We start from the raw sequence: 16,984 nt of genomic DNA on the forward strand, positions 1-16,984 counted from the left end.
TTCAGATGGTGTAAATAAAGCTCTGTACCTGTAGCAGAAAGTACTGAAGGCCTAAATAAATTTCTGAGGTGCATTTACTTCTTTTGAGTGGCTCAGTTTTAAGTCTAGTTTTGAGATGAACTTTTTACATTACACTTGCTTTACAGACTAGTTGCTACAAGAGGTGTTGGGATATACCAGTATTGGTGATAACTGTAATATTTTTTTAAAATTACATTGATATGATAATAATATACGTAGGACAATACCACAAATAATTCAACATTAGTATCTGTTGACTCAACAACATACAGCCCAGTAATGGTAAGAGACTTTCCACACTCATATTTGGAGTGTAATTCATTTGCTGAAAAAGAGACAAAGCAAACAATAAACAAAGTTAAAGATGAATTTGACTCACTTTGTTTTTCTAAATGTCTACACTACTGTTCAAAAAAGCTTGGGGTCACCCAGGCAATTTCATGTTTTCCATGAAAACTCACACTTTTATCCATGTGCTAACATAATTGCACAAGGGTTTTCTAATCATCAATTAGCCTTTCAACACCATTAGCTAACACAATGTAGCATTAGAACACAGGAGTGATGGTTGCTGGAAATGTTCCTCTGTACCACTATGTAGATGTTCCATTAAAATTCAGCTGTTTCCAGCTAGAATAGTCATTTACCACATTAACAATGTCTAGACTGGATTTCTGACTAATTTAATGTTATCTTCATTGCTTTTCTTTCCAAAATGAGGACATTTCTTATGAGCACATACTTTTGAATGATAGTGTACATGTATTGCAGTATTATCATTGTTATTGTACTATTTTTCTGAAAATCTGATATCATGAAGGCTCTTATTAATATTTACTTTGCAGCTTCAGATTATTGATACAAAATAAACTGAGTATTATTGTACATAAAAACTACCTAGAAGTATGTAAAATAGTAATACAAGGTTGATCTAAAGTGATTTATACATCTGTCCAGTAATAATAACATAAAATACTCTGTTGAGCACAGTCGCATCACATACATTATTCTGAAATGAGCCACCCTGCATGTTGAATACTTGCACTTTCACTTCTGAAATGAAGCAACATTGATTCAAAGCAGTACTTCTACATTGATGTGAAATAAAAGATTTCACTACTTTTTCTCTCTGTACAAGGATGAGGAACTTTACAGTTAATGGTACAATAAATTTTCTGCAGTTAAGATTTTTACTGCCGTCTAGAGATTCAAACATGACTCCAGATGTGCTGATGAGGAGACAAATTGTGTAACAAGTTGGAAAAAGGGCACTGCAGTCAGGTTCAGGCAGATACACACCATAGTATAAAGAGTCCTCCAGCATACATTCTTTGCCAGTTTAGACAGGTTATACGTTTTGCCCCAAGAAAACCCAAAATTTAAGTAATGTGTCAGAAAAATGTTTCTTATTGCACATTTCAAGGCCACGGCTGTGCAAAAGATTATCTAACAATCTGAATTGTCACACCAATATATCAATTAACTACAACAAAAAATGATATTGTATACGTCCCCTTTGTGCCACTCAGTCAGCTCTGAAGTGCTGAGGCATTGATGCCAACAGAGCTCTGGAGGTTACCTTTGGTATCAGGTCCTAAAACACAGATCCGTCAAGCCCTGTGGCTGTGGCCTCCAGGGATCAGACTTGCTTTTTTCCAGCACCTACCACAGAGACATAATGACCAAGTTAACATCTTAAACTTTTTATCATGTTCTGTTAACAATTCCTGAATAGTTTTTGTAGTGTGGCAGGGAGTAATATCCTGCACTGTCATTATGGAAAACACTTGCCTTTGAAGGGGTGTACATACTTCTTCCATTTCTCCATGATACAGGTGTAACACCTTCGTACCCACTGCAGGGACTTTCAGCAATGGACAGGTGTCAGAGGTCACTCTGCAGCTACACTGTCCCATACATGGTCAACTGTGATGCACTTTGTGTTCTAACTTTTTCTATTGCAGCCAGCAGTAAGGTTTTCAGCAGTTTGTGCTACAGTAGCTCTTCTGTTTAATCAGATAACATGGTTCAGCGTTCACTCTCTACAGACATCAATAAGCCTTGTACGCTCATGATCCTGTCTCCAGTTTCCCTGCTTGGCTGTCCTTGGAGCACTTATCTGTACTTACCACTGCATACCAGGAACACCCAACAAGACCTGCCATTTAGGAGATCTGCTCTGAGCCAGTTTTCTAGACATCACAATTTGGCCTATGTCAAAGTCGCTCAGGTTCTTATGTTGCCCCTTTTTTCCTGCTTCCTCGAAAAACATTCACTTCAAGAACAGACTCTTCTGTTGCTGCCTATTATAACCCAAGTTTTTTGATGCCACTGTAAGAAGATAAAGTTTACTTCACATGTTAGTGGTTTTAATGTTGTGGCTCATTGAAGAAGCTGAAATCATCAGTAAAGTGGGAAACTGGCTCTGCCTGCTGTTCGTTCACTTTGGGAGTGCATTATAATAAGACCCTAGCTGCTGGCCATGTTGTCCCACCATATGAGGTCAAATAAACAATCATGTTCTGTACCTGTAACAGTTCATGAACAAGTAAATCCAGATCCCAGCAAACAATTTAGCCCCTTCTTGATAAACTGAATTGGTTTAAGTGAAGTTTGTTTCAGTTTAACTGCCAGTGGTCATAACCTGTTTACCATTTTTCTGCCAGTTAGTAGATACCTCTTTATTTTTTTTCACCAAATAGGACATATTATAGCGATTAGAGATTCCTCCTAACTGTCCTAATTGTTTTTGCTGTCACAATTACAGTGACAGATATAGCTTGAGCTATATATATTATAGCTCAGCATAGAGAAAAAAGTATTGCATGGACTGCCCTCCTACTGACTGAATATTTCGTTAGCAGCCCATTGAACAAAGCAGACACAGTGTCATATTTAAGCCATGCCAGTTCCCCTGTGTTTTCTTTATGTTTCCTGTATTTCTCTGTCTTTCTTTGGTCTTGTTCACACCTGACACAAACATGTGAGTTGGGTGATCTGAACACATGTACAGGTATGAATTTTCCCAGGATGCATTCACTCAGGTCACATTTAGGGCTGCATATGGCCACATTCTTTGAGCAGTTTGAGCACAAATGTGTCCTGGACCACACTGAAGGACCACCTACTCACTGACATGCTTCCCACCAGTGAAAAACAAAAATGCACTTGGCAGAGTCCTGAAGCGGGTTGAGTACCAGCAGCCACTATTAACCATTCATTTTGCAGAAGCCTGGAGTAAAAATAGAGCACTTTAAAGAGCTACATGGGTGAAAATCGAGCCACATAGTGTTTTTATATGCTAAAAGACATATAAGCAGTAATAGTCACCTCTTTAACAGGGATTCTGACTTCAGGGTTTTCATACATAAACCTAAGGAACAAGCTTGTCAACTTGCAAGATGGGGCTTTCTGTATCAGTGTTCTTATTCAGAATACAGTAATTTTACAGAGCACAGTTGCAGAATAGCTGGTGTGCTCCAGTGCTGCAGTGAATGGAGAGAGCAATATGAACTTTATAGATCTGCACGTTATAAAAAAAAACAGTGTAGAGTAGCATCTTAACAATTTTAAGGCAGGAATGGATCATTCTCATGGAAAAAAGACTTCTAAATATGTAACTTTGATACACAAAGATGAGTTTTAGGGTTTTAATCAATGACTGGAGAGTGAAAGTAAATTGTGTAGTCTATGTGTATAATTATGCATCAGGTCGTGGGACTTCTCATAACAGGTCAGAGTGGGATTCTCCTGCCATTTACCACCAGTCTGTTCCGTCTATTTGTGTGATAGTAATGCTAAGGTCTTCGAGTCTCTCCTGTGCTTCAGTTTCTCTCCTCCTCCAGCCTGCCTGCTGTCCAACTTCAATCTGCTCCGCTTCACCAGCCATGCCAACTCTCCCTGCTTGCCACTCCAATCTGCAGCTCTGTCTGCTTCCCTGTCATCCATACAGCCACCCTTCCTCCATCATCTGTATTCTCCTCCACTCGCTCAGCCTTAACCTCTCACCCACTCTGTCATCGAGTATGAGTCTTCATTTGGGTCCCAGTGTGTGAATTGACCGAACTGTTTATCTGGATGAATTTCCCCCCATGTTTTGAGTAAAGAACATTTAAATTTAATAGCTATGTCAAACTAAGTTTACCTAATACACACAACCTTACAAAACTAATAACTTATAAAAACTGAGTAATATTAACTCTTGATTGCAAGGGCACTGAATCTGGTAGGGTCATGTCCCTACCAATATTAAACAACTATCGCATTGTTCTGTTTCCAGCAATAACCTTCATAACACAAATATATTTTTTGTCTCAAGGGGTGGCTTACTCTTGATAAAAATCAGCAAAATAACTCCTTCACACCCACAGGATCATAGTAAGTATATGTTTATGGAGTAACATAGGGGTTAGCAAGCCTCTGGACTTGATGATAACCAGCTAATCACGAAGGTCAGTAAAACACAATCTGAGTAGCCGAACTGTCAACATAATGCAACACATGCAGAACAATCAAGCATAACAGAACATGCTTAACAATCTGTCTAACGTATCTTCCCTGACACTCCCACTTACAATGCTACAATAGGACACGGTTCCTCTGCTTATTTAGTCAGAATAATTACCAATGTGACTAATTAAACATTGGTTAATCAGGACAGGTTAGCTTTACCTGAAACAATATCGTCAGACACAAGAAGGTGATATTGATCATGTGAGAATATTAGGTCCGTGTACGGATCTGGTAATTGGATTTTCCGTTCTGAAACGGGTATTGAAAAACAAAAAACGAGTGGTTATTTGATTTTCGTTTTAAAATACAAAAATTAAAATTGAAATACAAGGCGTTTTTCCTTTTCATGATCAAAAGGGATATACGATTTTTTTAAAAATGCCTTGATTTTCGTTTTATATTTAGAATAACAAGAAAGTAAAATCAGTAAGAGACAGAAACGAGAAAAGGTCCGTTTTTTCATTTTCTGAGACCGGAAGTGGTCATCAGCAAGTGTGGAGCCAGAGTAGGGTGCATAGACTGTACATACATTTTTTTTCGTGAGTTTTCATGGTCAAAATGAGAGATCAGGTGGCCGATCTCAAAAATAAATCAATATTGATTTTTTTTTTATAGAGCGTTAAAGTTTTGCGAAGCCAGGGGGCGGGACTACTTGATTGACAGTCCGGTCTGTAACGATTGACAAGTCCTGTGGAGGAGGCAGCAGAGACTCTGCTCTCCTCATTTGGATTAATTCTGATATAATAACTGTTGGTTTATTTATCGCTGCAGCAGCACAACATTTTCCACAGACAGTTTTCCTGCCCGTTGGCTTGTTTTAACCAGTTTTCTGCCTTCGGCTGATTCTACCAGCAGACACTGAAATGACTCTGATAGTTCGGTAAGTAAATGTTTATTTTCGTATCGGTGCCGCTTTTAATGCACTTTATATGCAGCTTTAGTGTCAGATGTAATGTGTGCCATGTACTCCAGATGTTGGTGGAGTTTGTTTCAGTGTGTGTTGACCAGAGATTCTTCTCTGGTCAACACACACTGAAACATAGCATAGTAAATATTAGCTTTAATGTTAGCGATGCTAACCGAGCTAGCTGTTCAGTTGTAGCCTGATTAAAGCTAACGTAGCATTAAGCTAACGATGTTTGTGTTGAGTTTCATGTAAACAGCTGAAGTGTGTTGTGTTTCTGTAATGTGGTTCATTAAGTTCATAAAACTGTGGCTGGTTGACATTAATGCAACGTTCTGGAAACTTGAATGTGATTAAAACAGTAACGTTAATGTTCTAGTTGTCAGTAATGAGCTTTAATTTGACACTAAAACAGACTCTGATAGTTTTAAATGACATCAGTTTCATTAATTTGTTGAAAATTGTCTCATTTGTTGTGATGTTGCTGCTGATTCATTAAAAGCAGATGATCCATGTTGAAGGTACATTTAGTTCTAATATCAGAAGTACAAGAAGGAAAATGGAAGTTTAGTTCTGCTACATCAAAGATTTCAGGATTAAAATAACTAAATGAGTCTTTATGCCTCAAACTTTATTTTTACAATAAAGAAATAATGATATAATCACAGATAATAAAAATATAAATAGCAGAGAAAACCTGAGAGAATAATTTCCTGAAAAGTCTGTGAAGGAAAAGCAGCTTTTTATCCTGAAAGATCAGAATCTGCTCCAACATCTGCATCTGATAGAATCAAGTCAACCAGAAAGAAAAGAAAAAAGAAAATGACTTCTTTCTGATCACATCTGTTCCACTGCTCACAGTCTGCTGCTGCTCACATTCTTCACATTTATAGTCCACTTTTAAAAGTTCAGCAGACAGGTGCTCTGCTTTGGAGTGTGACGATGTCGTTGGTGATGTGGAGAGGGAAGTTTCCGTTTCACCCACAGCGTGCTTTAGGGCACCCGGGTCGGACTTGATGTTTGAAATACTGACCAACAGCTCAGATTTAACTGTCTGTAGTTCCGTTTTGATGGGTGTTAAACTTTCACTTCAAGCCGCCAGGAGCTGGGTCTTTAAAATAACCGCCGTCTCGTTACAGAGTGAAAGTAGCAGTTCCTCCTTAAGGTCAGAGATTGCAGCATCTGAGGGCCTCTTCAAAAGAAGACGTAGTTGATGAAGGCGTTCTGGAGCAGGACCAGAAAGACCACGACCAAGCAGCCTTGAGATCTTAGGCAGCGTCTCCCTCAGGTGGGTGTCAGCGGTGTTCACGATCAGCTCTGTGGTAATCCCGTCAAAAAACAAAACAGAAAAAAATCTAGATTATAAATCAACATGTAACCAAAGCACTCTGTGTATAACGCCATAGTATAGGATGTAGTTCAGAAAATGTCAAAGTATAGTATACTTTTCAAGAATAACATAGTATGGCCTGTAGTTCATAGTATCATAGCATGTCGACAAAAAAACCAACTGATTATTATGTGGTTCAAAAAGTGCAAAATGATAGGATGTTGCCTAAAATTGTCATGTATGATATGTGGTTCAAAAAATGTCATAGTGCAGTATGTTGTCAAAATAGTATGTTTTTCAAGAAAACATCAGAGTATAATATGTCGTCTAAAAAATGCCATTGATTAATATTTCATTGCACAAGTAAAAGTATAGTAATTTTCAAAACTGTTAAAAATCTTAAAATATGTTGCTAAAAAACGACAAAAAAAACTAAAACAAAAAAGTCATAGTAATATGTCAATTTAAAAAGCCTATAGTATAGTGTCGCCCGACAAACGTCATAGTATAGCATGTCGCTCTAAAAACGTCATAGTATAGCATGTCGCTCTAAAAACGTCATAGTATAGCCTTTGGTCCAATAAACGTCATAGTATAGCCTTCTGTCCACAAAACGTTGTTTTGTCCTGGCTGTCTGAAGTACATGAGGAGCAACACAAAAACAGTCCAAACGCTGGTTTCCAGAGAGTTAGACGAGCATTTATTTGAAAGAGGAAGTTTACAACAACACAACATGTGAGGGGGTTAAAAGCAATTAGGTGTTTGTAAAATAAAAATAAATAAACAGAACTAAAAGTGAACTTCATGTTGACATTGATGGGCATTCCAACCAGGAACAAAGTAAAAGATGATCAATTCGAAAAAAACTCTTCCTGTTCACCTCTTAAAACCCAAAATTCACCACAGTAGCACCCTTAACTAAAACTACCAATGGGTTCCCTGTTTTCCTTTGTGAACAATTCAAAGGTCCCTCTCTATCTCCCCACACATCCACCAACCACTGGAACACATCTCCAAAGTTCTGCCGGGCCAGCTCAGCTTCCCCTCAGAAGAAGTGCCGCCACCTGACAGATGAAGGAGCCTTTTGAGAGGCAGCTGGCGTCGTGATTGGACTGTACTTTGGTCTGTTCCAATCCAGCTTCAGCTCCAGAGACGGCAGGCGGGACGAGTCAACGGAGGCCGGGTGGACGAAGACATGCAGCTGAGTACAATCCAGAAAACAACAGAGGAGGAGTGCAGCAGCCCAGAGCCAGAACAAACAGAGTAGCATCGTATGTCTCTTAGAAAACATCATAGTATAGCCTTTGGTATGAAAAAGCACCATCATATACATCGTATATTGTACAAATAACAAGTCAAAGGAAAGAGATACATTGTAGAATTGTAGTAATTGTGGGCTGACTGATTTACTGATTAGCAGTATTTTATTTTTTACTGATTTACCGTAATAAATACATTTAAAAATGGCGCTACTTTGGCTCTGAACCTTAATCTACCTGTGGTCGCTCTGTCTTCTGGAGTGATTTGATTGATTATACGTCACGAATAAAACTCCTTTAACTTAACATCTGTAAACAAAACAAAAATGTATCAGCAAAGTTTCCTGTTAGAGTTTGTGCTCTTCTAAGTTTAACTCCAAGATTTTAAATACTTTCATTTACTGCAAATGAATATCTACTCCAAATGTCTCACTAATAATCATTATCAGCCTTAAAAACACACAAAACACCCCTCTATACTGGACCACACTTAGTACAGTCTGGTTCCCCCTTCTATAAATCTGCTTGGAATCGTCCACTTCCTGTTTGTCAAAGTGGCCTTCTACCTGGACAGGTTTTGTTGGAGCTCATGCAACAAACATTTTGGGTAACTGCACTTTAATATGGGTGGATGACACTGAATTAGAGTCTGTTTTAATGAGACTGAGTTAAGATGTGTAGCTCTGTCGTTAAATAGGAAATTATTTCTCAGAATTCACAGAAAAAAGTCTTAAATATTTGCTAGGTTAGCGTCCCACATGTTCTTTGGCTCAGCTAAAGCTAACTCTCTCCAACTTCTGGATCTCTTGAGTTGCTTGTTAAAATATCTTGCTAGAGGTGCTGAAGCTCAGAAAGTCTGAGATGTTTGTTCAGAATAAGCTCATTCTGAAGTCTTATCTGAACTGTCCTCTTTTGTTTTAACTTTCCCTAAACTTAAGAGTTAATGACAGAGCAGCACATCCAGACTCAGTCTCATTTATGTAGAGATTAAACTTCAGTGTCATTCATTGATGTTAAAGTGCAGTTTTTCAAATGTTTGTTGCACATGCTCCCGACCAAACCAGTCCAGGTGGAAGACGATGTGAAGAGAAAGCTCCAGAGGATGAATATCACACATTTACGTTGGAAATAAATGTCCTTTAATTAGACATTGTCATGCAAAAGTTGGATTTCCCTTTAATGGTGTTCAAGTCTTTGTTGAGTGTTTTGTTGATGTTGGTTTCTAAATGTTTTTTGACACTCGGCCCCAAAGATTAAAAGCTTCTACGGCTCACAATTTGCAACAATTCACACATTATCAACTATCTTTCTGACTAAACTAAGATAAAAAGTGAAAAACTGCCTGATTCCTGCACCATGAATGTAAACCTTTTTGGGTTTTATGACAGTAAACTGAATATATTTGGGTTTGACATTTTATAAACCAAAACAAGAAATGAATTACTGGAGAAAACAATCAACAGATTAATGGACAAAGAAAATGTGTTTTCCAACATATATGGCTGAATCACTCCAACATTACAAGATACATACAATTTGAATTCAATTTTATTTATATAACACCAATTACAGGTCTCAAGATGCTTTATTTTTATATTTTTTTGTCATATTTAAAATATGACAAAGTAAGAAATGTAAACCTCTTGACTAATCCAAGACGACAAGAATAAAGTTTGTCAACAAAAACTAAATCTGCTGGTGGATTCTATTAAAGTCCTAATAAATGATAATAAAGTGTGATACTAAAGGTTTGTGGTGCTAAAAATGTCAAAGATATCAAGTTGAACATCTGGATGGAGGTTGATAAAAGTTGACCTTCCTTCATTTCTCTGGAGCGACTCCATGGATTTTATGGATGGTGGTTAAAGACCTGCTCTGCTAGTCGTCTTCCTTCTAGTCGCTGTAAAAAGTCACTCCATCCTGGCCGACTTCAACACCTCTTCATGACAGCTTGTTCTTCCTCTGACCTGGTGGAAACTCCAGAAACTCGGGAAAACCTGTCGAGACTCGAAGAACTCGTGGAGACTCGAAAAACTCGTCGGGCGGGGGAAGGTGTGGTGGGTGGTGGGGGGAGGTGGGGGAGTAGAGGGGGGAGGCCACCACCCACCTCCCCGCCTACTCTCCGCCCTGACTCCACCCAGACTCCGCCTTGGCTCCACCCATGTGGTGACTTCAGAAACTACGATGCCAAAGGGACGACGAAATTATGTCTTTTTATCTGATCTGTAGCTCAGTGAGTTAAGGATTTACCTGTGGAGCTGCAGGTCGCTGGTTCAAGACCAGCCACTTCTTAAATTTTCTCAAAATCCTGACAAAGACAAAGAAAGAAAACTGCCAGTCGTGGGTCTTGAACCTGCGACCTTCCAGTTGGTAGTCCTCTTCTTATCACCCTGAGCTACTCGCTCAGATACTAATTCTTCTTTTTTTTGCGCATTTATCATCTATTTTCTGTCGTTTTCGAGGTTTTTTTTTTAACTTTCTCTTTTCTCGACCGTTTTTCTCAGGAGGTTGGACTTCAGCCTTTGTGCTGGAGGGTTGAACCCTCAGTTCCGAGACTTTCCAAAGCCTCCACACCTCCCGAGTCCTCAGGACCTGAGCTTTCACACAGTCTGAGGGCTGAAATTTTCTAAGTCCCACAGTAGTTCTCTGTTAGTTTGAACATTCAGACAGTCCAAGGACTGAAATCCTCTAAGTTCCTGAGTAGTTCTCTGTTAGTTTGAACCTTCAGACAGTCTCAGGGCTGAAGTTTTAAAAGTTTCTCAGTACTTCTATGTTAGTTTGAACTTTCAGACAGTATGAGGACTGAAGTTTTAAAAGTTTCTCAGTACTTCTCTGTTAGTTTGAACTTTATGGTTAACAGAAGCCTTAAAACTTGTGACCATGAGTCTTGATTTCACATTTAAACCATCAATCTGTGTTCTTCTCAGACCTTCACCTGTGGGTTTTTTAGAAATCCTCAACAAACTTTGATTCTCTTCACTGAACAGTAAAGTTTGTGGAGATCAGAAGGTAACATTAGTTTGATCGATGCCTTCAACTACTAGTAGACTTTATCTGGAAAGCAGTTTTCTGAAATGAGCACTTAGTAAATCTGTCCACAATCAAACCAAGAACATAGAAAGAGGAAATGTTTGAAGAAACAACTTGATGTTTTCATTTCAGACTAGAAAGACTTTTATCTGTTTTTGCTCTTTTTGATCGTTTTATTGTCTCTTCTGTTTAATTTGATCTTCTAAAGTCTAACTGGTGTCTTTTCAAACGTTTTGTCTTTAGTTTGATTCTTCTTAAATGTTTAGTTTTGCTCTTTTCTCACCTTTTATTCTTTTCTAATGCTGATTTGATTTCAAAATGTTTTGTCTTTTTAATGTTTGTTGTTTTTTCAAATGTTTTATCGGCTTGTTTGAAAAATTTCCTTTTCTTTCCCAATGTTTAATTTTTCGTTTCAATCTTTAAGGTTTTTCTTTTTAAATGTTTTACCACCTTTTAATGTTTAATTTTCTTTTTAAATGCTTCATTGTATTTTCTGTTTGATTCCTATTTGAAGTTTTATTGTCTTTAAGATTTAATTTTCTAATTAAACATTTAATTTTTTAATTAAATGTTTTGTCTTTTTAAAGGTTTAATAATCTAATTAAATGTTTTATTTTTTTAAATGTTTAATATTCTTGCTTAATTGTATTTTTTAAATGTTTAATTATCTAAAATATTTCATCTTTAATGTTTCATATTTTTGTTTAAAAAATGTTTAATTTTATAATTGCATGTTTTGTATCTTGTTTAATTATTTAATTAAATATTTTGTCTGTTTAATATAATTTAATTGTATTTAATGTTTAATTTTCTTTTTAAAAGTTTTATTGTATTAAATGTTTCTTTCACTTTGATTTAATTGTTTTTTTAATGTAGTTTCTTTCTTTAATCTTTTTTTCTGTCAACATTTTAACCCCACCCTTAAAAATGAAACAAACCCTTAAATCACAATGAAAATACTTCTGTTGTCACAATCATGAGTTAGTCAATTATTCAGTTTATCAATTCAACTTTATTTGTTTAGCACCTTTTACACAATGACAAAACTAAACAAGCAAAGAGAAAAAAATTATGCTGAAACTATGATTAAATCTCAAAAACATTAAAAAAAAAAAAGATTTAACATGGTAATAAAATATGTTGTGTCCAGGGGATGGAGGGAGTTTATTGAAGTCTTCTTGGGCTCACATGGTAAATCATTTAAAATAGAAACTTGATATGCAGTCTAAGGAAACTGGAAACTGCAGAGTGACAGAAGAACCAACAATATCTCCCGTTTTCTCCTTTAATGAGTTGACTCTTGTGCTTTCAGACCAAAGAACTACAGACTCTTCACAACCTGCTCAAACTCTTGGTACAGGACCTCACCACACGGGTCAAGAAGGTTTCCGTCTCATTTCTACTCTGAAGCTCACCTTCTCCTGCTCAAACTGCTGACAAATGTTTCTGCTGCTCTAAAGTCTGGTCTCCAGAACTTCCTAAAAACTCTCAAAGTCTCTTCTGCTGCAGGTTGCTTTGTAGAACTGTTCCAGAAAACCTCACTAAACCACATGGAGGGGCCTCAAGATAGTCGTCCAAATGAAACCGTACGAAAACCAAACTAGTACAACCCAAACGCTAAAGTCTCCTGCAGCCTACCAGAGAACCTCTGAGAACAGAGAATCAGGACAGGAACTCTTACCTTCTGGACAACCAACGTTGGTTCTCAAACAAGAATACAGAATGTGTCTGACCAAAAACCTCTAAAGACTCACTACAGCCAAGATAAAGACACAACTCAGCTGGAGCAAATCCACTAATCACTGCACACATTAGCACCATGTGCTACCTGTGGCTAAAGAACCACATTTACCAAGACAACTACCCAGTACAAAGCCCTGAGACACATTAAAGACGATTTTACTGCTGGAAGCTGCAAGCCAACGCCTAAAGAACATACTAAAGCAACGGAGCCAAACCCGGTTCTGTGGTGAAGAGAAACAGAGGAAATGTTTGTCTGCAGCTAAATAAAGCAGGAAGACACTGAGCTGCTCAGGTGTTCCTGATAACACCAAGCAGCCACCTGGACAGCCAATAGGAACACAGCTTGCTGGAAGTCCAGAGGGCTGGGTTAGTGAAGGAAATTTAATTTAAAGTTGAAGCAGAAAGTTAATAAAGAAAGTTGAAAACCACCTTCTGATACCTGAAATCTCTGAGTTTTCACACAAATAACACCTGAACATGTCAAACTGGTTCCATAGTAGAACCATCATTGTAAAAATGTCATAGTATGGTGTGTTGCTCAAAAAATATTAGGACCCTGCTGTCTAGGGTCGCCGAGGAGCAACACAAAAACAGGACAAACACTGGTTTCCAGGGGGTTAGGCGGATATTTATTTGAAAGAGTAAGTTTACAACAACACAACATGTGAGCATAAAAATCACAAAGTCTGTCTTTAGTTCAGCTGAAAATATTAGTTTTTGTCTTTTTTATTGACCAAATTTTTCAGGAAGTAGATGAAGAATAATTAAAGCTCTCATGTAGAAGTCCAACTTATTTTGGATCCTTGTGGAGAGTTTAATCTTAGAGTTTGTAAAGCTGTTGAGTTTTTAGAGTCACATGGATTGTTTGGACATTTAATAACCGAGTCCTGAAATAAAATTACAGTTGTGGATTTCTGTCATTTAGTCTGGACTAAACAAATAACAGCAGCATAAATCTCAAACGTCATTATGAGGAGTCTGGATTGAGGTTTCTCACTTGATAATGATCAAAACATGAAATTTAGGTTGGTTTAAAGGAATATTCCACCTTAAATCTTTGAATGTTGACCTGAAAGGTTGGTTTCAGGAAGTATTCCATCTACAAGGTCCTCAAACATCCACCTTAAAGGAACATTCCACCAAAAATCCTTGGACATGCACCTAAAATGTTGGTTTAACAGAGTATTCCATCCAAAATCCTGAAAGAGACCTGAGGGGCTGGTTAAAAGGAATATTCCACCTAAAACCTCAAATATAGACCCGAAAGGGTGGTTTAGAAAAAATCCTTCAATGTAGACCAAAAAAGTTAGTATGGAGGAATATTCCACCTGAAATGTAGACCTGAGAAGTTGGTTTGGAAGAATATACCATCCTAAACATCCTTAAATGTAGACTAAAAGATGGTTTGGAAGAAAATTCCACCTAAAATCCTCCAATGTAGACCTAAAAGGATTGTTTAAAGGAATATTTAAATGATTATTTTCATTATTTAATAACCTGTTATCAGTCAGAACCTTGGCAAAGTTATTTTCATCAGTTTTTTAGTGGAAGTCACAAATAAAGGAGCTCTTGGTTTTTCCTGGCGTTACTGAGTCCAAAGCTGCTGTTTCAACACAGAACGTTCACGTGCATCCACAAACCTCTCAGCACTCAAACACCCACAGACAGGAGGCCGGCTGGACCGAGGCTCGGCGGTGTCCTCAGACCCACGAGTCGGGGAGTCGCTGAACTTGTTGGTCCGGTTTGAAGGCCTCCATGTGGTCCAGTAGAAGTCCACGTAGTCGGTGTTGGCTTTGAACCGCAGCGACTGGCCGCCATCAGGTGGACCGGCTCGTCCTCGTAGGACTCCTCCTGTAGCCTTGAGGGAACCACAGGAACATTCAGTAGCTGTTGGAGTTCTTCCTGTCAGGCTCGTGGTAGAACGGCTCTGAAGAATCTTGTACTTGTCTTATCTGGAACAATCTAACAGCCTAAACTGTTAACAGCTGTGTAAAGAAGCAAACAGGCATAGATTAGGACTCAAACTAGATTTATTTTAGAAAACAAATCAGCTTAGAGGCATTTGTTCACACATGTGGCTGAATAGGAGGCCGTCCAATCAGATTTGAGGTCTTCACTCTGTAGGTTGGTTGTTCAGTGAGACTCTTGGACCTCCATCAGCTGACGTGGATGTTTGATGGTCTTCTTCTCTAGTGCCAGATGATTCATCCATGAATTCAGCAGCTACAGACTGAAATGAAGCTCATGCTGCCGTTATTGAATTCCTGTTCCAGATTAAATGTTCAGAGTTCACCTTGAATGCAGCCGTCTGCTGTCTGATAGTTTTTCTCATTGTAGTCTTCAATAAAGTCTTTTTCCTCATGTCAGGATGTGGTGAGACTCTTTCTCAGTCTCTGCAGACGTCCCTCATTGTGCATCTCCAGAGAAGAAACAGAAAAACTGGTCACTGCTTCAGCATCAAATGCTCTCCAGCATTGAGAGTGTTTTAGGAATTCATTCATTGTGTTGTCAACTTTGAAGGAGCAGAAACTTTACAGCTGCCAAAGATATGAGCTCCAAGTCTGGATGTTTTAGGAAATGAAGTTCATCAAATGAACACTTGATTTTTGCTGATAACTCTCTTTAAATTACTGAAGAAATCCAACATAAAAACCTGTAAACTCTCAGGCAGCTTTTGTTAAAGTTTGTCTATAATTCTATCATCATGTTCTGGAACCAGGACTCTGCAGAAGTTCCTTCAATCAGATACTTGTGTGTTTCTATTTAAGGCCTCAGGTTTGAACGTACAGCAGAGGATTGGAAAGGAGTGATTTTAATATTTAAATCAGTCCAGTAAATGTTTGGCGTGAAAATTATTAAAATTTTGATTTAGATTTGTGTCAAATAATATTGTAGAGTCTCAAATATATCCAAATGAGTTCAGTGTATTTACATTTTATAGAATATTTGATTTCTTAATCTCAATACTGTAGGGTCTGACCCTAAATATTATAATAATGATGCCAATTTAAATAATATTTTAGTGCAGAGTCATAAACTTTAATCAGCTAAACTTGCATAATAAATATCACTGTACAATCTTAACCTGAACATTCATATTATTGAGGTAAATTTACATAAATCATCATATTCTAGAGTCTGAACTGGAATATTTCTAACATTAATCTTTTTGTATTGTGCTGATAAACAACAATAACCTGACTTTCAGATAATATTTGTTGTCTGTGATTGTGAGACTAAATTCCTCCACATTCTGGAACTGGACTGCATTTCCCAAAATGGAAACATGGACAGAATTTAACACTCATGTATCCATGGCAACGCTAACGTTTCTGCTTCTTACCAAAGTTCACAACACAAGTAAAGATTTTAATGTAAAACTTCAGGGATGACTGCTAACCATAAGTATTCTGATCAATACTTCATGATCAATATCAGGACAGATGTTACAACTCCAGCTGTTGCATTAGACTGCAGTTATTCACAGAGAAATTAAAACATCACATTCCTCATAAAAACTAGATGGGACTTTTATTAAATAAAGTGTTGGTGAATAAACAGTGTAAAAAGTGCAAAGCAGCTCCATTAAATCAGGAGATGTGAGACTTCCACAGCATGGATCACCATCTGCTGTGTTGATTTATAGCTGAATGTCAGAATGAACTGAGATAGAAAAGCTGCTTTGAGCTGCAACATTACGGTCTGACAATCCAACACCATCACAGTTTTCATCTGGTTGTTTTGCTTCAACATGCTGTGATGTTCAGTTTTTACCTGAATCAATACAGAGATTCTATTTTCAACCAAGACTGGAATAAAAATTAGAATGTTATGAGGTTATTAATGCAACTAAATCCTTTCAGATGGAAGGATTTACTTCTAAGTTGTAATTCAAGTTTCAGTTGGAGCACATTGCATTCACAAAGAAAAACAGCGAAACCTTCATAGCAACATTTAATAAACCTAAAGTTTACCTGTTGGCTCATTGGTGGAGTTTGTTACTGAGCATCTGAACCTTAAATCCAGTGAGACGACCATCTTCAGTCGAGGTCAGTCAGAGAACTTCAAGACCTTCCATCAGCTGGACCAGATGTGGCATCATCTCCCTCTGAACATCTGGATGACAGGAGGAAAGACAGAAATCAAACACAGACCACAGAAATACAATTTATTCACTTCATCATT

General features: G+C 37.7%; 2 long non-coding RNA genes across 3 annotated transcripts in view; one reads left to right on the forward strand and one right to left on the reverse strand.

The window, feature by feature from the left end:
* The first annotated feature begins 5,188 nt into the window (after positions 1-5,188).
* On the forward strand, positions 5,189-13,206 carry LOC129350510 (uncharacterized). Of its 2 annotated transcripts, XR_008603944.1 has the most exons (4): positions 5,189-5,413; positions 6,577-6,725; positions 7,734-8,038; positions 12,369-13,206. It is a non-coding gene; the product is annotated as an uncharacterized LOC129350510 (long non-coding RNA). The 2 variants fall into 2 exon arrangements; XR_008603943.1 differs by lacking the exon at positions 12,369-13,206 and having other exon boundaries at positions 5,203-5,413; positions 7,734-8,235.
* A 199-nt stretch (positions 13,207-13,405) lies between these two features.
* Positions 13,406-16,984, reverse strand: part of LOC129350512 (uncharacterized) — a 78,641-nt gene continuing 75,062 nt past the window's right edge. Inside the window, exon 2 of the long non-coding RNA XR_008603947.1 lies at positions 13,406-14,127. This is a non-coding gene — a long non-coding RNA (uncharacterized LOC129350512). The remainder of the gene's footprint in view (positions 14,128-16,984) is intronic.

Source organism: Amphiprion ocellaris, chromosome 14 (genome assembly GCF_022539595.1).
Source record: "Amphiprion ocellaris isolate individual 3 ecotype Okinawa chromosome 14, ASM2253959v1, whole genome shotgun sequence".
In the NCBI taxonomy this organism is placed as follows: domain Eukaryota; kingdom Metazoa; phylum Chordata; class Actinopteri; family Pomacentridae; genus Amphiprion; species Amphiprion ocellaris.